Source organism: Tachysurus vachellii, chromosome 6 (assembly GCF_030014155.1).
Source record: "Tachysurus vachellii isolate PV-2020 chromosome 6, HZAU_Pvac_v1, whole genome shotgun sequence".
NCBI classification, from domain to species: Eukaryota; Metazoa; Chordata; class Actinopteri; order Siluriformes; family Bagridae; genus Tachysurus; species Tachysurus vachellii.
In genome coordinates this window covers 5,598,928-5,622,288 of record NC_083465.1, presented here as the reverse complement: position 1 = coordinate 5,622,288, position 23,361 = coordinate 5,598,928, and the positions used below count along the sequence as shown (strand labels likewise).

The following is a 23,361-nucleotide window of genomic DNA, read 5'->3' as shown; positions in this document are numbered from 1 at the left end:
AACTAATTAAGTTCAGGTGTGTCTGTGACGACGCTAACGCTAACTGCTCCGTGTTGGTTCGTGTTACGGCACCATATTAAAAAAAGGTAAGAAACGTTTAAGCGCAAATATTAATATTAAATGTAAATATTAATTTGCTAAGAGACGCGTTTGTTTGTTTTTGTGTTAGTGTTTTTTCTTTTATGGTGATTCCTTTGTGTGTTTTTTTTTAATGACAATTGTTAAGTTGTGGTAACAGAATTTCAACAGAGTTGTAATGTATATTTTAAGGGTTTTTTTTCTGGAATATCAATTAGTAGCAAGAAAGTTTAGACTTGTGGTGACTGTTTTTGTGGTGACCCTTTATGTTAGCTACAGTTTGTTAATGTACTGAAGTATCCTAAATGTTATTACCAGTCTGTGTAGTGACAAGATTCTTCTTACTGCTTTAAAAGACCCAATCCACAGATATGTTTGACCAAATAGACAGGTGGAACAGTGGTCAGAGGGGCAAGGATCAAACCCTAAGGAAAAAGCATCATGCAGGCAAGAAAAAACACCAGACACAAGAGCAACACTCAAATACGTGTTTGTGGTTTCAGAGTAGTGTTTATTATTTGCTAGTCGCTGTCAGTCTCTCAGCACGGCAATGTTCACAAGTCACAAAAAATGAGATGCTGTTCTAATAGCTAGTAGGTTTACCTGAGTGAATTGTCTGATACTGCAAAGTATTTTTAATTTGGATTAGTAAATCGCAGGCGCAAATCATATCCCATCAATCACAAGGCAGGGGCTTGGTAGTCTTCCATAATGTCAGCTTAGGCTTTTGATGTTGTGGTGTGTGTGGGGTTTTTTTGTTTTTGTTTTGGGAAGTTAGTCCAAAGTGTGGACCCATTTGACAGCCAACAGTACCTCTGTTTGGGTTGGGTTTTGTTAGAACAGTTGTAACTTGCAACACGCTGTAAAGCCATTTAAACCAGAATCTGTTGCAATGATTTCTCGAATACTCAGACCATGCGATGAACTGAGCCTGTCATCGAACACGACTGTGGTTCAGGAATCCCCTCAGCTTTCAGTTTTTTTAATTATTTTTTTTTTCTGCTCATTGGACTGTGGATGCTCTCTTCAAATCAGACTCTGAATCAGTGTGTGAATCAGAGTCCTCTACAATAAAATGTTGAAAGATGTGCTCAAATAACAGTTCCATTTATCAGTCCTAATTGCCAGAGGTTGTGAATCACTGCTCAAGACTCTTAGAGGACAGACAGCACACTGTTAAAATGTAATGGGAAAGCATTTAATACTCAAGAAAGCCTGCCACAGAATACTTGTTTGTATTCACAAGCATATTGAGCCCTATAAGAAAGTCACATGAGCACTGTATGTTGTCATATTTGATGTAATTACTGTCAAATAGATGTCAAATCATTTCTTTTTCTTGCCTTGTAAGAAGCATATTGGCAGTGACTTTTCCCCCCCATCTCCTTTCTGACATGTTTTTCTTGCTACTCTGAGCCACTGTGGGCTCACTGTGACCTGAACAGAGTATGTGAAATGGTGTCCGTATAAATTAAGTCCCAGTTCTGAAAAATACCTGGCCTTTCAGATCTTTAACCTAATACAGGACACATTTATCCATTAGTTTGGAGAAGATTCCACGTTGAAGGATAAAGCGGTCATACCAGTAGTGGTGTGTGTGTGTGAAATAAACACCATATCATGCACCAGCAGAGGTCTCTATTGCACTGCAAGTCAATAATATTTACTGCAATTGCATTACCTTGTGTACTGTGTAATTTTGTACTATTTATACAGATTATTCACGTTCTTGTGTCATTTAAAATTATATTTTTAGCATATATATATTTTTATTTGGATATAAAATTTTAAGCTATGCAAAGTACACAGGACTTTGATAAAAGCTATTAGGTTTAGTATATATTTTTGATGGTCACCTAGATGAATTGTATTTTTAAAACAGAAAGTCATCTATATCAATAGATTCTCTAGGTCATTTGAAAACAAGAAAACATTATTACAGGAGTAACCCAGATGCTCCAATCTGCCTTTACACAATGTTTATGTGCATGGTACAAAGATCTGACGGAGCAGGACCTTTAGTGTTACATTATTTTTCTTTCACTGCTACAGTGTTTGTTTTTTTTGGGGTGGGAAGCAACTGCAACTTATGAAAGCTCTCACCATCTGCCCTGAGCACTCCTGCACAGCTGCGAAACAACCTGTATTTGTGGAATAGCCACTTTGTCATTGTTTGTGAGGAGTGCGAGTAGAGAGCTAGCATTTCAAAATCGACCGGCGCTGGCTTTTGTTGTAGAGAAACTCTGAAAGAAGAGGTAAGGCAGGGGTGAAAGCGAAACACGTGCTTCTGTTAGTCATGATGTCATATACCACATTTTCTAAATGCTTTATATATAAATAATCACAAATAATTAGGAACTAAAGTTAATGTCCGTTTTGGTTCTGTCCAATGCTTCTGAGTGCAAATCCATGCCTGTGCCTTATTTGTGAACGAGACCTCCGTGCTGATTAAAATTGTAAAGCAGTGCTTTTGAATTCTCAAATCCTAAGTTGTTGACTAATTTTCTATAACAACGAGGTTCTGATGGGTTTTCCATCTGTACCATAAATAATAGTCTTGTAAACATGTGCTTGTACCAATTCATTCTTCTCCATAGTCACAGCTCTTTCATAGGGACGTGTATGGCAGACAGGCTGCACAATCTAAGGCTAATAGAGATAATGGAGAAAATCCTCCTGATATGATAGTAACTAACTACTAGGAATTTTTCTACCACTGTACAATCTTCAGGATGGTGGAGTTTGTGCTGAAGTGTCTGCATATTAGACAATTTGTGTGTGGGTTTGTTTTTTTTAATTAATTAATTAATTAATTTTAAAATTTTATTCATTTAAATTATTTATAGCTGTTCATAAAGTAAGGGTGAACTCAAACGCTGTAAAGTCATAAAATTCTGTATGACTAGCAAATCTTCGTGCTATGAGAGATATAACATAGTTTGGGCTGTGGTGTTACTTATAATACTAAACATGAATATCAGTAAATCCGGATGTAAAATTCATTAAGCAAACTGACTTGCAAAAAAAGCATCCATGTTACAAATAAATTGGTGGCAGTTAAAATTAATTTAGCTTGGACGGCTGCAAATGATTTTGCATGTTCTGGTATCTCATACCACGAATTGTGTGGAAATGAGCTGATTTGATGAGGTGGCACGTTGTCATTCAGCGCGATGCTCAGTAGCACCCAGACGTGCAGGTGCTTTACAATTAATTCTGACCTACAGCTCTGAGCTCGCCACCATGCATCAGTCAGCAAAATGGCACGGATGCTGTTGAGTAACCCTCAAGACGCATCTTGAACATTTTTTAGTAACCTCAAATCAACTGGTATTTTCTAAGGGATGCATGAAGGATTGCCAAAGCAGTGAAGCAGACATGGAGGGCAAGGAGGGTTATACCCAGCTTGAACCGTAGATGATCAACCCCCCCTGCACTAAAACCCTGTGTGCAGTCCCTATGCAGCTGTCCAGAATTCTTTCACTGAATATGCATGCCAATTAATTATTGATATGCTGGACCACTGACTGTCCGAGGCTCTGACTTAATGAGGGAGAATGGAGGAGGACACACTTTACCACAAGTCACACTTTAGCTCCCTTACATGTCGCGGTGAATCAGTTTACTATAAAAGACATATTTCTTAAAAAGTGCCCTAATGGGTGAAGGTAGTTTGTTTTTGCTGGAGCATTCTCTGAGCTACTGTGTTCAGAAACAAACGTTGCAGTAAATAGGTCTGAACCTGGATATGGGCAATGAGGTATGTGTTGATGGGTGACAAAAGAAATTAATCCCCTCATCAGCATGCATAGGTCATGTTGCCAACAAATACCGTAAATAAACAAAGCACAAAATTCCAAGAAGAATAATCAAGCAAACTTGCCTCCCAAAACCCTGGCACAGCTTTTTGAGTTGTCCTAATGGGCATGATTTTTATTTTCTTAAAAATATACGATAAAAAATAAATAATTGAGCTGTTTTTTTTTAAAACTCAATTTAAAAAAAGAAAGAACGGAACAAAAAAGGTTTGATCATCAGCCAGTCCCGGCTTGAGGCTGCTTATGAATTCGCGCTCGACGAGAACAGCTGTATGAATTATGTGATGGGTTCCTGCTCTAAAGATCAAAACACAGTCTGGTACACTCTGGTTCATTCCTCAGCTTTCTCAGAGCATGGTCCAAACTAAAAACATGACGTATGTTTTGCCTACGCCTCTTTCGACATAAGATCATGTCGTTATTCCTAATCTAGCGCTATTTGCTGGTGGGTAGCTAGATGGGTGGATGGAATGGTTAAACAGATGTACAGATGAATGGATTGACAGATAATCAAGTGTGCTGATGGATGTGAAGATACAGATGAATTTGATGGGCTGATATCGATACAGACGCATAGACGAGCAGTTATACTGAGGTGGACTGGCAGATGGATGGATGGACGGAAGGGTAGCTATCTATACAGATGGATAGGTAGCAAGATGGATACCTGTACAGATGGATGGACTGATGGATAGATATTCGGATGGACAGATGGATATGCAGACAGAGACCCGCATGCAGCATTCAGTCAACACACTGTGTATTATCCAGAGTACTTTCTTGTGGAAGTAAATTAAACGGTAGTGTTTGTTTGCTCCAAGTACAAAGAGCAGCCGTTGTTGGCAGGAGCTATTTACACTACATCCACCCACCAGCAGTGAGGGGATTAGACGATTGTTTGTAGCCTTAACGTCAAGGTGTGCAGGTTTCGAAAGTGAGGCAGAGATTTGTGAATAATTGCGAATAATTCTCTAAACATAGAATTAACTAAACAAAATGTACTGTAGTTAACAATTAATGTATTCATATGAACAAATATCTATAACCATGTGTCAAAAGTGATTCAAATAAATTGGGGAAATGTTTAATGTTATTTCATTTTAATATGAGAATGAGTAGAACCTAGAAAAGCTGTTTCAGCTTTGACACATAATACATGCAATATACAGTAAATATTGTAGTTTAAGCCCTGATTTTTAATAAAAATAGCTATTATTGATACCTTTTAAAGAAAGGTCTGATGAGGAAAAAAAAATTATTAGTCTCCCTAGCAAAAAAAAAGGATTTCATGTAAGAAACAAAGCTTTTGAATGGAGCTGATTTTCTGATTTTCAGACCCGTCTCCTTACAGTCTACTTCATGGATGAGGAGCACAGACATTTCTAATGAGAAACTACACTCTCATTAATCTTGAATTTCACCAGCACAGTTTTTTTTCCCTTTGAGAAAATGCTGCATGAAAATGCTCTGTCAAGGATTGAAATGGATAGCTTTATGAGGCTGCTTTGTCTTGGCCTTCAAAATCACAGAACTTGAAATTATTTACTTTCTGGAGGGAGAACATTTTCCAAGATGAAAAAGCATATTTATGTGCTTTTATTTTTGTTTATTTTTTTTACTCTTTTTTTTTTTTTTTTTTTTTTTTTTTTAATTTTAGATTAATTTTTTTATTACATGCACCTAAATATGATCTAACAAATTAAACAAATGTGTGTTCTGCTGCTGACCAGTGTCGGCGCCAGAGAATAGAGAATGAGGGGGCCTCATGTTTAACTGGGGGGGGCTACTCGTTCACATACTATTACTATTATTAAACTTCAATAAACATAAAATATTAAACGTGTCACTCAATGTAAACTATAATTTATCATGACTCTAAAATGCAAGACTCGCGAAAACACACGCAAATTAGCCCCAGCATATAACCAAACGTACTAAAGCAAAAAGGCATCTTACCTTTAGAAGAGCTGCAGGTGACGAGAGGAGGAATTAAATTTTTGAAGAACAAGGTCCTTCAACGAATGGCAAAATTTTTTCGGAAGGTCCCGCTCAAATGCAAGATGCACGAGTTGAGACTTACGATTGTGGCTCATTGCTCGTCTGTGGTCCGTAAAAACGTTCTTTAGTGCCGCGAAGGAGTTCTCACACATGGCAGTGGAGGCCCCGAACGTGACCGCAACTTTTAGCGCAGACAAAACACAGGGCATAGCTTCCAGAACTTTGTGTTGTTCAGAAAGAAGTCTCATAACAGTCATTTTCTGTTGACTTTCCTCTGTCTTAATTCTGGAGATATATTGCTTTGCAACGATGCATTCTGTTTCCACAATGGTGCAATTTGTTAAATCCATAATAGGCTTCATAGACTCAACATTTAAAAACGTCTCACTTTCTGGATCAAGAGCGGCAAGCGCTGCAGCCAACTTTGAATTACGTTCACTAAAATGCGTTTCCATTTCACACAGAACATGATCCAAAGCACTGAAATACAGCCTGCGCAGCTCAGTTTTATCATTGCTGTTGACTCTAGTGGTTTCGTCAACTACATAGACACTCAGGTTTTTATTTAACTGTCGACTCTGTTTTGCTGGGATAGCAGGTGTATCTGCCGTTTTCGCTGTCACTGTGTCCCAGAGCATGCAGAATTCATACTTGCGGAGACTGCGCACACATTCGGCAGCTGAAGAAATGAGTTTCATGCCAGTTAAGAGGTCTGTATCCTCTCCTAGCAGCATCTTGTTGGCTAGACTGAGCAGCAAAAGAACCTAGGGCGTTGCAATTAGAGGTTTTGTTAAAGTTTAATAATTTAAAGATATTTCAGAATGCTGTTTGTCATTTTAAATGTATAAAACATAACCACAGTCTATTCAAAAGTTTATTTTATTTTATGTTCTGACTTCTTATAATTAAAATCTGGTAACAGTGAATGCACAAATATAGAATTATTTACTTGTTTGAGTTTTATTTAAGCTTTTATTAGAACAAAATTCTATTATGAAACTAACAATATATTTTTTTGTATTTTGTATATACACTCCAGTTGTTATAATTAATATTTGTTAAAAATTTGGTAATCTTAGAATTGGGCCTAAGCAAATCTCAGTAAAAGGTAGAATATTTTGATCACACAAAATACTTAAATTTCTTAAGCCTACTGTACCTTGTGAACCAAATGACAGATAAACAAGAAACTTTGATCTGTCACTTCCTTTAGCAGTCCAACTGCCTCAATGCGAACCTCAGCTCCATAAGTTCTTGCAGAGCTGACATGCTCAAGCATTGATGTAATGTCCTCAAATGATCTGTGGATGATGGCAACGGTTTCCAGGTGACCTGTCCACCTCTGGTCAAGCAAACGTTTGAGTCTCTCACCTTTATAATGCAGGGCAACCGTCAGCTTACGGAAGAAGTTAGCAGATAGAGCGTGCACAACAACTAAGTGCAGCTGATGATTTAAACAGTGTACGTAAGGTATCTCTCGGCCAACCTTTTCTTGCAATAGACGTTGCACTCCACCATATTTGCCCACCATCACTGTTGCTCCATCGTACACTTGACTCAAAATCTTAGAAGTAGGCAAGCCTGCCTTGGTTAGCTCTGAAAGTATGATGTCTGTGATTGTTTGTGCATCACCTGAATTAGCAGTGGTCATCACAAGCAGTCGTTCTGTAATTTCCACTGTTTTCTCACCGAGGTAGCGAACTACTATAGAGATGTTTTCCATTCCAGTGGGGTCTCTGGTTCCGTCTACTTTCAATGTAAACCACGAATCACCAATTTCATTAACTAGCTTCAGTCACAATGTTGCTCATGACAGCAATCAGTTCATTTTGGATTTCATGGCTTGTGTAGGTGGCATTTTTTGGAATTGTTTTAACAATTTTTGCCAGCTGAGGGTCTTTCCGAATGCTGAACTCCAGTAAGGACATAAACATTCCACTCCCACCTTCATCCATCTGATCAAATGCCTCGATTTTACCCCTAAGGGGTAAATGATTAGACACTAGGAATTCCACAACATCAATAAGAGCAGAAATGTAGTATCGATTTCTCTGTATTTGATCTGAATTCAGTAGTGTTGAGATTTCTTTACCCTTTTCTGTCCGACTTACTTTTTCACTCCACATACTGTAACAAGTTAAATGTTCTTTGGATGTTTCGTGTCTGTTGAACCCTTTATTTGTTTCCATGGCGTGTTTCCAGTCATGGAAGCCTTTGGTTATAAAAGCCGGGTCAAGTCTAGTCCCCTGGCCGATCTGCACTGCAGTTTGGGTGCGAAATTTTCTGCAGAGGTAGCAAAAAGCTGCATCCGCCTTAACTGAATACTCAAGCCAGTCTCTTTTCTGAAACCACGCCTGCGAAAATGATCTCTTTTTAGTACCAAACAGGCGTGTAGGATACGTACTTAGAACGACTTGCGTAGGTCCATCTATCCCCAAATCATCCGGGCAGGTGGTGGCATCGTTCCGGTTGGAACCAGTAGCTCTGCCTTCGCCGAGTCCTATTACTGGGGCGTCGACATTCTCATCAGCGGTGTTAGTCATACTTGAACTGAGCCGTTGAGCTGTTTTCTCTGTTGAGCTGGCGAACCATTTTCTTATATCCATTGTTAAAGATTTTTTGAATCAAAACAATGTTTTAGTAGATGTTTTCAGACGAACTTCGCAAACTTTAGAATAACGATTTCACTGACCATTTAGCCTACTGATTTACGTTACTGACGTAGTGGCAGCGTGAATGTAATTGGCTGACTATGTTAGCACTGCATTATGGGTTAGTACAATTATTATTATTTTTTTAATTAACCTATACTCTTTATTCTTTAACCAGTATTCATGGTATAATAAAAGTAATTATTTATCGTTATTATTTTGAGAAGTAAGGGGGCACAGTGACTCAAGTGGCCGGGCCACGCCCCCCAGGGCCCGCTCCTGGCGCCGACACTGCTGCTGACACTTTTTAAATTTACTTTAATTATCCAGCTTACACAGAAAAAATGCTCTGACTCTTTCTACATTTTGCATTTGATAGAACGCCGGCTAAAAGACCATTCTGTAATATGACCCATGAGTGTCCAAATGTACCAGTCTGCCATTGATTTTTGTTATGAACAGTGAGCTAGACACCCTTCTGTTGCTTAAATAGATTATCTTCCATTAACACTAGGTGCAACAGTCCCTGAAGCCGAGCTTTAAACTATTTTCTGTATTTTCTTTTTTTCCCCCTCAAATACTATTCTTGCAATGAGCGTGACTCTCCTACAGCAACACAATGTGATGGAGTCAAAGCATTCAGTGCTAGAAGCATACAATCTGACACTTCATTTCTCAGCCTTTTTCAAAAAGAGAGCAGTAAATCAGGAGGTGATACTCTAGAAATAATCTCCAGCCTGTGTACAATATAATATAATTCAATTCAAAGTGGTTGCAGCTGTGTTAAAAAGCAGGTTTTTTTGGTGCGTTATAAGAAACCCACTGCATACATTATGTATACTTCTACCCCCATTCATTTTCTGTAGTTGTGGATAATGTAACGTATTAAAGTTACTGCAGATAAGTGCCGTAACACCATACCACTATCTGATGTCAGATTCTAAAGCCTTTTATAATGTCTAAATAATGTTCAATCTTGTTCTTTCATGAGCTCTGAAATACTAGAGTTAGCTGCGTAGCATTCTTGATGTGACTGATTCATTAATGAGTCCATCACAACCACAGTGTCATCCAACTTCTAAAAAGCACCCAGACATCTGCACTTTACATCTCATGAAATATCAATTCCAGTCAATCTCATGTATGGAATGAGGAGAGCATTATGTCCTTAACCTTTTGCGGTGCATTTTTTTTTTTTCAGCAAAAATTCCCTTGAATCTTTAAAGTTTCTGGAAGCCTGTACGTTGAATTTTATTGAATCTGAAGGACATGACCCATATCAGAAGTACATTACAAAGTACACTGCAAGAACGTATTACTTAATTGCCTTAAGCAGCCTACGGAGCCCTCCCCCTTCTCAAGGTTAGCGGTGAATAAAACCAAGGTAATTAAACCTAACTTAATTTCCGCTCGCCTCTCTCTCTGGTTTGAGAGCAGGATAATCACTTTCGGTCCATCACAACTCAGATCTCATAATACAATCTCCTCTACCTGCTTATTATAAAGCGTTCCTGAGGGCTTCCAGTTTCTCAGCCTGGCACCAAAACAAAAAGAAGGGAAGGAAAAAAAAAATCACATCCCTGCCAGAGTTAGATGGAAAGTCTGGGATCAAGGCCCAGGATCAATGTATCTGACCTCAAAGTACCTGGCACGTGTAAAAAAAAAAAAATGTTTGACCGACCCATTTTGATCTTTCCTTCTTGGTGAATTTAGGTGGATGACCTGTCTCCCTAACATCATCTGAGCCGAAGGCCTCTGTTAGGAGCATCCCACTCTGTCTCTTATTTCCCAGAGGACATGGAATGCATCAGCACACTGGCCTGCGTGAGGTGAGCATGCAATGGATCAATACTGAAATGCACTTATCAGCCGTTTAACTGCAGGGAATCATCCCAGGTTTCTCACTGCTCCATTCTCCTTGCATTCATTTTGGGAGCTTAGATAAAGGCAAAGTGCCTATCGGTTACCTCAATATTGTTTTAATATATTTTAATTAATTAATTTTTAAAAGAAATGTTGATCTGACAGAAGACTGAAGAGAATTGATTTATCTGTTTGAATGAACACTTTGTGAAATTAACTTATTATTAAAATTCTAAGCAATAAAACACAAAGGATACAGGTAAGTGCTGTTATGTGAAAATAATGGCGCTATGATGTGATATGGTTGGCTGTGCTTCATACTGGGCCGTAAGTGGGTTATTTTCAATTCATTGGGCAATTTTTAATTCATTGATTAATGACATCACACTATTTACATTAATCATTATGAAACATGTGTGTTCCTGTTCCATGAAAAGTTCCTGTTCCATGAAAGGTTCCTGTTCTCACTACTATTATCATTCTCTGACAAGCCTCTCTTCTCTTTCTTTTGAAGTTTCTTTTGAAGACCAAAAAAAAAAAAATCATAAAACATTGCTTGTTACTTGACTTAGAAACTGGAAAATGCATATTTTGGGGAGATCAGCGTGGTGCACATGATGTATTCAATACACTTTTTATTTTTTATTATTATCTGGTACAGCCATTATCCACTCCATATTCCGTTTGACGCTCTCCCAGACTTTTGAGTTCTTAGCTCATTTACCTGGCATTCTGACTGAATATCGGAAGAACCATAGAATGAATCATCACGAGCCTCACTGCTCTATTCCCACATGCTCTCATGACATGATGAAATAGCTAGCATACCTGAACTCATTCACACTTGAGTCATTATAATATCTGTATAGTTACTATTACAGCGGAACTGTCTTTAACATTACATTATGGAACCTCTGTCTGCATTTACACTTACGTTTTTTTGACTATAGGCATTTTCCTTTGCTACGTACTTGGATATTGGCTACATACCATTAAAAAAATGCCACCGATTAACTTTTTCCAGTTTGGCATGAAAACCATAACCATGCTGACCCTGCTTTTGGCTTGTCACTGATTAATAGCTTGACCGTTTGACACTGTTGACTTGGTGTGCGGTTTTATTTGCTAAGTGTTCACAATTGTATTGTTCACAATTTCTTATATAAGTACTATTCAAGGCTATGTCCTTAACTGTCCTAAACTGTTAGACATTTACTGTAGATATTCTTTAAAGAAACTTCAGCTTCATCAGGTGGGTGAATGTGATATGATTATATTTCAGGACTAAGCAACCAGTTAATGTGGGAGAAAATGGGAACATTTTTTATTTATTTAATTTTTATGTAATTTTTTAAGCATCAGAAGCTATTTATCCACCAAGCGAACAGTAATTTGATTAAAAAAAAAAAAAAAAAAACACTAAATATTGTACTTAAAGAATAGTACAACAAAATCATTCATCATTTTAATTTAACACACAGCTGAATGATAATCCTGCATATCTTTATACTCTGGCAGTTTATGTTGCTGTGGGACGATGATCAAAAACCTACCCTTGATCTAGAGTAATGTGATTTCACTAGATAACTGAGGTTGTTACTTCAGTGGTTCATTTTGATTTTTCTTTTTTTTTCCTCCCATGTTAACACAGAACAAAATTTCTACTGTTATTTTTCCATTGGTAGGAAAAGTAAAAAAAAATTCAAAGCAGCATCATTTGAGCACGCAAAGAATACATTTCCGTAACGAAAATAAAATAACATGGTGTTTTTGTCCTGATGTGAAACATTCGTCTTCTCACTTGTGAATTATGTCGTTGCAGATTGACCTCCAGTTCATGAGCACTACATGAATACAACTTTAATGTGTATTGATTTGAGAGTTGCAGTCATATGAATTATATTCACAAGAATATTTCTGAGCAAGTTCTCTGAATCTCAAAAAGTTACACACTACAGCTTTAAGAAAACAGATCTTTTTTTTTAAATTCTGAATGAAGTAACTGAAGATACAGAAGCAAAATAATATTCGTCTGAAGCTCGACAAAGCATCAAACGCTGAAATGGAAAAGGGCATCATGAAATATTAAAGGCTAATGTTTTGAATGTAAAAAAAATTGCAGAAACCACTTTGATCTTTTCAAAGAACGGCTGGCGGCCATAGACCGAGGGCTTTCACTGGAAAAAAACGTTATTTTCAAGGAAAGGCTAAGGATATGAGACTACTATCCGTTTTTGAAAGTAGACGTTGAAAAGGTTTTGAAAGAATGGTGGACTCAGCATCGAATTTTTGTTGAAATCATTACAGAAGGCATTGGTACAACAAACACTAAAGCACAGGAAAACTAAGTGTGCAATGTTTTTATCTTTTGGTTTTGTCCCCCAAATCTCCACCCCCACAAAAAAAGAGTCCAACAGCAGTATCCATATACTAGTGTAAAAGATCGTACATTCAAGATATTAAAAGAATTTTATATCAGCACAGCTGTGGTGGACTGGGGTTTCATCTATTACTTTGTTTAATTAGTTTATTTCAGCTTTCCTGTATAAGGATATCAAAAGGCCAAGGTCAAGCTGAAGAAATGAGTAGTGTGTTCCATGTCGGGCTGAAGGCAGCTAAACCGTCAAGTACTGGAGGTAGCTAAACTTACTAAATTACTTGTTTGTTTGAGATGTCATTGATCTTCATTACCCTTTCAATGATTGGCAGTTGGTTATTAGGTTCCACCCCTTTGATCCCAATTTTTTCTCCCAGCATTCAGTAGATTATTCATAATGAAAGCTTGTCCAATGAGTTATAACACTCAACCTTAATCTGCCAGAGGAGACCACAGAAGCTGGGCTTCACTGGATTTCTGTTTGTTCATGTAATGCACACCATATTCATTTGCACCAACACCACAACTCTGCTGTGAGATATGTGGTCATTTGATTTCGTGAGATTCGATATTTCAGACAAAGCGATGAATAATTTTTTTGAAAATTTTGAGGCTTGTCCTGTACTCCCTTAAGCAAATGTCTGTGTTGAAGACAGATGATTGTTTTTAACTTGGACCACAGGTTTTCAAGTCTAGGATTCAATTTGAGAAGGGTGATTGATAAGGCCATATCAACATCAGTTTGGATATTTACTAGCACTTTGTGTATCTGTGGGGACATTATCTTGTTGAATGATCCATCTACTGACAGGTCGTAATCTCCTACTAGATGTTGTCATGTTTTTGCTTAAAATATACTGGTTGGTTTCCTAATGCTGTCAGTATTTACAAACGTCCCTGCACTCCTAGTTGCAAAACAGCTTGTAAGGCCCCGTTCACACTGCAGGTAAAAGATTTGGCCCAAATCTGATTTTTTTGGGGTCAAGTTACCAGGTCAGACTTCTTCAGGAGTAGTGTGAACACTTAAATCTGGCCCAGATCTGATTTTTTTTCAAATCAGATTCAGACCATTTCCATATGTGATCCTGAATCAGACCCAAATCTGATTTTTTTCCAATGTGGCCCCAGTGTGAACAACCAAGGCGGATTTGACGAGACTTTTACGTCAATCTACATCGACATTCGTCACAATTATGCGCCGGCGAGTACGCACACAAACGTGACTACGCCTACAAAATGGATCAAATAATCAAAAGTTGCCCTCGACATCCGAAAATTTTCAAAACACTGCGTCTCTGTGCTGCTATTACACAAACATTTAGAAAGAAAAGCGAAAATGCTTACTTCCTCCATAACCTCGCCAACTTTAGCGCAACGGCGTGCTGCGTGTGATGTCATTGTTATTGTTCGTTTGCGCATGCGGATCAGTTCGAAACAGCAAACAGTTCACACTGGTATCTGATATAGGCCACATTTTAAAAGGTAATGTGAACAGCCAAACAAAAAAATCAGATTTGAGCAAAATATCCGAATTGAGCATTAAGACTTGCAGTGTGAACGCGGCCTAAGTGTCCATGATCTACCACCAAATTTAAAGTTAGTAGTATATTCCAGGTTGATGTATGATGTCAGTCTTTTTTCTTCCCCATGACCTTTTATTGTGATTTCTATCATGTTGAGGAGCATTGAATGTTAGTGTATGACCAGATGAACATACCTAGTTGGTTTCTCTTTGAGTTGTACTGAACTTGAACACAAACCTTTCTTGAACTTATGGTTGCCGTGACAGCAAAACTGCAAAAGACATTATTTTCAACAGACTTTCCAAACCTTTTATAACTCAGTCCTTGCAGATGGCTGCCTTAATGCTTCCTAACTGATTGTTAAAAATGCACATTTTGATAACGAGCAAAAATGGAGCTAAATATGGAATGTTTAACTTTCTGCAGTTCTCACTCTAGGGGAAGTCTTAAATGTGCTGTGCAAGTCTCCCAATAGACATTTCCACTAACAGCATGGGTTCTATAAGGACTGTAAGGATCTTGCAGTATTGAGTATTCAGAAACGTTCTGAAGAACCAGGCACCATGCACTCACACGCACACATTGACCCACAGCTTAGCCAGTTCACTTACCGGCATGCTTTTTGGACTGCTTTTTTTCTGCTGCACCATCATTTAGCTGATGAAAATTTTGTGATGTTTAAAAAGAAATCCTCTTGTATTTACTGGCTCATTTTTTTTGTTTACTTTTGTTGGAATTTTTTCTTTGCCCGTTTCACTTTAAGCAATATTCATTGAAAGTGGATGCCCGATACAATACCTCTGTTGCACTTCCCTTTTAGTTCTCTGGTTTCTGTCTTTCTGTTTTGTGTGCTAAGGTAGAGAGTGTTTTTGAGATTTGTTCATACCTGCTCCTACAGAGGTGCTGACTGGTGATTCCTCACCCAAGCATGCTCTTTGTGTGAAGTTCCAGACTGCATGATCAAAGATGGGTCATTCTTCTCAAAGCTGCCAAGATGAAACTGAAAAAATGTCACATATCTTCATATACTGTAAAAGCCACTGTACAACTAAAATTACGCTTATTTGAAGTTAACGTTTTTGTCTTAAAACATATTCTGTATTTCTCTGGTTAAATCATTGTCACACTTGCAAAGGACACATTTTGTCAAAGCTTATACCTCCATATTATGCATAACACTGCCAATATACTCTCAGTAATATGTAGTTAGCAAATAAGCTCTACCCTTATGTACTATTGATCAGTATGGATGCAAATCACATTTCTGCCTACATTTCCAGCTTATACCATCCATCTTGGTAGTAAAATAAAACCCAGGGCTCATTAAACACCTCTTATCCCTAGTCGCTCCTTAAAGCTGCAAACTAAATTAAAAACTGTTTGCTGTGGCTTTGTAGTTAATCCTACACAATTTAGGGATTGTGCACTAAGACTGCATTATTGATGGGCCTCGCACACTGCAAAAAAGTGAGTGGTGCAGCTATATTAGTCTGAATTTCAGTGAAATAAAAATTCTCTCTAAGCTGCATTTGGAAGTTATAAATTGAAGTGGTATCAAAGCTCTTATAGTGAAGTCTGTTCAGTTGGTAGCCCCTTAGCAGTTATTTTCAATATTATCAAAATCAGTCACTAGTCCCTTAAAATCTTAAAAAAAAAAAAAAATGCCTTGACAATCTAACATTCTTATAACATTCTTATAGTGATATAAAATCACTGATGAAATCTAAATAGTGTAAATAATTTGTGGCTCCAATAAAAAAAAAAAAAATTGTTGCTCTAGCTAAATAAGCAGGGCAAAGGCTTGGCAACAAATTATTTATGTCGTTTCTCTGGTAACTATGGTAACAGTGATGATTTATAATAGGCTGAATCCCGATGAGTTTCTGTTCCTTATGACTTTCTGTGCACAAAATAGAACAAAATGTAATCTTTTCAACACCTTATCTAGTGTACTACATGGGCCCTACAGAGCCATTTTCAATTATACCTGCAGCTCTGCTTCACAACGAGCTCCACTGAAGTTGGTTTTTACAGTTTATTTCCTTTCAGAAATGTTTCTCTCCGTCTGGGTCTTGGAATTTTAAATGAGCTGTTCTGTTTGGATTGCATAAATGGGCATAGGATTACATGGCCATTTCTCCTCTGTATTATCATATTCTATAAATATGGTCAGATTTTTTTGGTGATTGACTACTTTTATAAAAGGGCAGAGGAGATTCAAAATACAGACCTTGTGTTCAGTGTTACACTTTGCATTTTTTTCATATAGCTACAAGATTAAACCAGGACACTGTGTAACAGTAGGGAATATAGTACCATACTTGCCCCTTAATGATTAGTTCTTTTAATTTTCAAACATCAAAGTATTTTAGAGATGCATTGATTTTAAGCTCTTTTGGTTTCTACAGAAATAAACTTAAATAATGATTAAGATGTCCACAGAATTATTTAAATAGAAAAAAAACATTTAATTTTCTTTAGTACTCACTATTTCAAACCCACCTGTGTCCACTTGTATGGTTTTTCAATAAATAAGCGACTGAGAGGTCACAGCTAAAATGGAAGATCAGATCAGCCCTGCTGTCCAAGGAACTGCCTGTGAAGCTTCTAGATGAAGTTGTTGGGAGGAAGAAAGATGGCAAAGGTTATTAAAAGATCAGCAATGCTTTGAACCTTCCTGGGAGCACTGTGAAATCCATTATAGCAAAGTGGAAATATGGCACCATCCAGACACTGCCATGACCAGGCCATCCTTCCAAATTTAGTGCACGGGCAAATAGGGTAGTTGTAAGAGAAGTGTCCAAGAGGCCAGCTCTGATACTGAAGAAATTACAGAGCCCACTGAAATACGGTAGGAGAACCTGTGCAGACATCAACAAATATCATCAGCTCTTCACAGAACTGGCCGCTATGGAAGAGTGGCCAGAAGGAAGCCTTTTCTGAGAAAGTCTTAGCATAAAGGCCCACTTGGAGTTTGCTAGAAGACATGTGACACATTCTGAGAGCTTTTAGAAAAAGATTTTGTCCCATTTCGTCAAGTGTTTGGTGTGGAGCAAATACCTACCATCAAACATGGTCATGAACCAGAAATCATTGGATTGAGCCAAATGCATGAAATTGTTGAGAATCTCTTCCAGTCCACCAGAAAGCTGCGCCTAGACAGAAAACCACAAAATACTACAATCAATCAGCTTGGAAAAAAAATGTTTTTTTTCTTTTATTTAATAACTTATTTTGGAATGGCAAAAGTCAGAGTCAAAGCCCCGACTTTAAAGTTGCCGTTCACCATCTAATTTGGAGAGTTGGAGAAAATTTGAGCAATAGGAGAAAATGCCAAAATCAAAATGTGTAATCATCATAAACAGCTGAGATTAGAAATAATCACTAAAGGGTGAGTATTTTCTAGAGGCATTGTGTTGTAAAGTTGATGAGGGGAATTGGTCAGGGGAATTGGATAGGAGGAAGCCCGTAGTGGAAGGATGTACCTGCAGGGCCTTTCTGGGAGCTGGATTTCCTGGACGGTGGGGCAAATGTAATGATTGAGGTTGCTTCTGCTTTTTCCTTCCTCTTTCATGTGAAAATACTAACCCTTATTGGCCAACTGTTTGAACACTTGTGTCTACAGTGTTTTAAGTTGTCTTAAAGTTATTAGTTTACCCTTATAAACAATATTAGTGAATATTATTTTTATAGTAACAACTCATAAATATGAAGGCAGATGATATATGTAATCTAAATGCAATAAACAAAAAATCATTCTTGGTCTTTTTTGCAAAGATAAACCTAATGGTTGCTCTGATGAAGCTTTATGTAAGTAGTTGTTTAATCTTTATGAATTCTATGAAATTAGTTTCTGTGTATGTTGTGTGCATGTTGAATCTTTTTCCCCCGGGTGAATTCTTCAGGACAGAAGAGTTGTGCGTAATGATTGTTCAGTAATATGGCAAGCTGTATTTTTGTTTGGTTGTGGTATAAGAGGAATACAGCACTTGTATGTGATGTTGTAGGGAAAACGATATAACACTATCACCATTTTGGGTTGGTAATAGTGTCACACAATCCCAACACTGATTTGTCTTATAACTGCTGTGTTTTATTCAATTTCATAATCTCTCCAGCATTGCAAACACCATTGTTCTAAAAGCTCTACGTATGTAATGTCAAATATCAAAAGTTAACCTCTACTTCATACAGTCTTGATGCATCTATGATTCATTGCTGTAGCCCGAGAGAATCAAAACCTCACACACAATATGCATTAAATATTTACTTTAACTTGTTGCCATCATTAAACAGTAGCCAATTTGTGCTAGCATGAAGACATGTTTTCCAAGTACACAACAAAGTATTTATATAAGTCTCTCTGGATAAGTGTGCCTGCCAAACTGCATATATGTAAATGCAAATTTGATTGATTTAACAGAACACGCAGTGTGAGGAGCGTGATCAGTCACTGTCCCTTTTGTGGTTCAGATGTTGAGCCCGCAAGCCCTCACATTTAATTCAACCCTGTACAAGTTACAAAGTTTCCACACATGCCTCAAATGTATTCAGGTGGCATAGCCAGCGGTTTCTTCAGGGAGAGAACTGCCAATTAGTTATGTCAGTATAAATAAATGGTCTAGCACAATGAATAGCAAATTAAAAATGCAAATGATTACACTGTCTTGTGCATGTTAATTGAAATCTGTAACATTTGAAGAGGGTTTGAAATGATCTGAAATTTTTTTCTAATCTTTTGCAGATCTGCACAGGACACACTACAACCTCACAAGGTCAGTCTGTGTACTGTTTCTTGAGTGCAAATCAGCAATTATGCATTTTTCAGACCTTGTCTTCGGATACACATTGTGCAACACCAGTATTGTGCGTGTTCCGTGAATGACGGGAGTCCGTGTTAGATTGTGCTTGCCATTTGGTATTCTCATTTAATCTCACCTCCCTTTCTATAACTGCATAGATGTTTACCTGCTGTGGTATTGTCACCCAAGGTGCCTGTGTGATAAAATGAGATCTCCTTCTCCTCAAAATCCATAAATAGTGCTATTCTTGAGGGTGAGATCAGAAGGCAGGCGGAGCTGAGCGTCCCCCACCGCCTTTTTTTTTTTTTTATTTCCTCCTTCTCGCCCTACAGCTGTCATGTTTAGTCTAGCTGGCTATAGTGATTAAAGGGCTGCTCTATATTAATCTCTGCAGCTGAAAGTGGTAAAGAAAAACTGTTTTTGCAGTTGTTTTTTATGTTAACTCCGTGTAACTGGTGGTACTTTAAAGAGGAGAGAAAATGTTTCACATAGGCTCGTCGCTAATGGTTCTCATTTAATGGAATCTTGACAGCCACATTGCAAATGATTCATCAGTTTTATTATGCCAATTCCTTCAGAGTTGCTTTCTTATTATTTAAGTCTATATTAAAGCAATTAAATTGTGAACAATTTGTTTTCAGTTGAAGATTGGAAAAATGTCACCTGTTCTTTTTCCAATCTTAAACCTCTCCGTTTCAGTGAGCCTGTGCCCACCTTAGACTGACATTTCTGTTCATGATTTCAGATGTTTTTCTGCTCCCCACAGTTAAGAGAGTAAAGAGTACTTACTTGTGTTATTGTAGCCTCTAACACTGATGGACACAGAAAGGGGAAGTGTAAAGCAACATATTCAAGCAATAAAACTCAGCAGGACTAAAAATAAACATAAACAAGGATGATGGACTGACCAAGCTAAGGCTAATCCTGTGTCTTTGGTACTTTGTAAGTGGTCATTTGCAAGTTGTAATGAGGTCATGGACAAATTTTGTTTTGAATTTGCAGCACAGCAACAGAGCACAATAATGAGTATATTGGAAACAAGCTTCAACTTTACCTTCAACACAGCATAATACATAGGCCAGTGCTAGGGCTAACCAAGGTGCTTAATCTATTCAAAAATAAAGTGTTTTGGAATGTCTGAAAATTGTAAGTGCTATTAACAACAATTTAAAAGTAATCAAAGACTAAACATTAACAAGGCTAGATGCATGGACGTGCAGGATAAGAGTAGTTCCAGACCAAAGAGCACATAGGACCTACAATGCTGCACTGTGTAGGTGAGAATGATAGTGCTTTAAACGTGTTTTTAATGAGCTGTTAGGTATGTTTTTGTTTAGTTAGTTCTGAGGTGAGGTGGGGTGAGGGCATGTTGCTGAGGTTGAGTTCTTTACATAGCCTTGTTGGCACATGCATTCTGGTCAGTCTCCTAATCAAGAAGATATTTCTGCCTAGATCTGCCGCTTGCTAGATGTGAGGTGTGCAGGTCTTCTGATTTAAACTGTTGGTGATTGTGGTATATCACTTCTTGCACCTTATCTATGTTTCTTGCAAGGGATCAAGATGCCTTATATAATCTGGATCTGAATGTTAAAAATGCCATGCAATACCCAAGGATTTGTCAAGCTTCAAAGTTTGCTAAGCTTAAAAATAGGGAAATTTCTCTCTCTCTCTTTCTCTCTTTGAGGACACAGTTTAACACGGGCAATTTCACATTTTCCCCAACTGACCCAACATCCCATCCTCTATCCATTACAGATACATAACCTTTATAGACCTCCTATAACCTGCTTTATAGACCCTGTTCATTACTATTATTCATAAACCATTTTCCATAAAACCCCTTTAGTTATATTTCAGTCTCTTGTCAACATGTCTCATATTTGCAAATACATTAATAATTGAACAAGTCAACTTGTATGTCATAAAATACTAAATAAATAATCATGAAGATGATTGAGATCAGTGAAGTATTGAATAAGTAGGTAGTCAAACTAATTAGAGAATTATAGCAAGAGAAAATGTCCATTAAGACATTGGATGGCTTCCATTCTCAGAAAGACGACCAGTTTGCTTCATGGTTCCCAATTAATAGGGTGTTATATGAAATCTTTTTTTCTAAGATTTTGCTCGTGACCGCAGGTGTAAAGAGCAGAGCTGACCAAAACCAGTATCAAGTATCACCCTTTCTTTGACTTCTCCATGGGAGCTGCATACACAGCTCAGCACATGATTAATTCTGTTTGGAGCGAGAACATATTTCCCTGTAGTGTATGCGGTGATCATACTGCATGCTGTATGTTTTAAATTCCTCCTCTCAGCAATGCCTTCACTTCAAGTGTTTTGTTTACATTAAATTTAATATGAACCCTGTTACTATGCACAACGAAATGCTAGGAAAACACTGGTGGGAAGGGGGAACAACCCTCTGAGGCAGAACTGTCAGCTTGTCATAAACACTTTTAAATGTGTTGTGCCACATGGACTTTTTGTCCCTTGTGCTTCATATCTGAGCGCTTGAAGCTGTACACATCATTTTTTTTTTCCCCTCTAGGACCTCAATTTTTCTGCACACCACTAGTCTTAACCAAATGCAGGCATGGACACTGGCTGCCTGAGAAGAACGGTCAAAAGAGTAAAAATGGCACATCCTGCACTCTTTGGCAGCGTGGAGGTTGGGGGGTAATGGGGGACTGCACATAGAGGATATTTACTCAGGTTTTTCTACAGAGACATCCTAGAGGGTACATTTTCTCACATACAGTACATTGAGGGCAGTTCATTTCATTTTCTTGCTTGTAGGAGAGCCTATAAGGAAGTACATTGCATTTTTTCCAAAGAAGGACACATACTAGGGCACTTCATCACACCTCACATAAACTTCACCAAAAGAGCATCCCAGAGGGCACTTGCATACTGTACAACACATGCCCTAAAGGATATTTCCTCAAATTTTCACCCCTTTAATTTTATATTTTCTCTACTGTAAGGAGCAACCTGTTGGGCACATTTGACATTTTCTTATATTATGGCTCACAACAAATTTAAAGAAATAATGTATAAATAGTGTGACCACAAAATATGGCATCTTTCACATGAGCATAATAGAACATAATAAACATGCAGTTTTTGTTTCTACCTCAAAAAGCAAAACAGTGTTATCTATGAAAAAAAGATTTATTTTTAATTTCTTTTCATATATAATTTAAAAAGTAATTTCACACACACATTGTGATTTACTACAAATTAAAATGACCAACTATGGAACACTAATTTATGCAGTTTAATGAAGTTATGCCTTATTATATATTAAAATAAATAGTCCATTTTATTTATTGAATTTGTAAAAGATATACTATATATTCAAATGATTTTTTTTTCATTTTTCAAATGCAGATAAAAGCATGAAACAATTAGCTATAAAATGCTTAACAAGTTGAAAAATAAGCAACTGTCCTTATTTTTCACATTCATTCTATATACAATTTATTTATTTATTTTTTTCCCCCAAAGTTATGATGGGGGGGGGGGACAAAGGAAATGTTACTCTAATTGAGGATCCTGTAACAGGATTCTTGGCCTGCTGTTCAAATCCTACTATGTATGAGTTTCATTATTTATGACTGGTTGAGTATGTAAGGTATTGCACTAGGCAGGTGATGTGATAACCTTGAAAAGACTTTCTGCTGTACAAACCGAATTTGGCCATGATGGAAAGAAAACATCCCCAATTTAAAGCAATTAAACATCGCAACAGTTTAAACAGGCGTTCCTTAAGATTTAATATAGATCACACAATCTCTAATGACACTTTTCTATTTATTAGTTTGTGTTTACCCAACCATTACAATATACCTGTGAATTTTAAATGTTTTCATAATAATGTGTTGGGATTTGATGATTCCGATATGACAGAGTGCTTATTGAGCCAGTAAGAGTGATGAGAAGTTCTCAGAGGCTGTGGTTTAAGACAGCAGTTCGCTAATCAATAGATCAGAGAGATTACATTGCTGTAAGTTGGAAATTAACCTCCACTGTATGACAGTAACTCGGTCAAGCATTTTGACCTGGGTTTAAGTAGTTCATCAAACTGTCAGAAACGACCTGTAAAATGCTCATGCCCTCTTTACTCGTGGCATGGATTGAAAACTGTTTCTCCGTGCCATCAAAAACAGATCAGAATAGAGGTTGCTAATGGAAAACCTGAGCATCTTTAAGGAAGAATCTATTAGCTAAAGAGATGAAGGTGTCTCA

General features: G+C 37.5%; 1 long non-coding RNA gene across 1 annotated transcript; it reads left to right on the top strand.

The window, feature by feature from the left end:
- Window positions 1-28: 28 nt before the first annotated feature.
- Window positions 29-22,016, top strand: LOC132846657 (uncharacterized). The gene is made up of 4 exons (XR_009648538.1): window positions 29-86; window positions 10,259-10,374; window positions 19,053-19,083; window positions 21,662-22,016. It is a non-coding gene; the product is annotated as an uncharacterized LOC132846657 (long non-coding RNA).
- The last annotated feature ends 1,345 nt before the right edge of the window (window positions 22,017-23,361 follow it).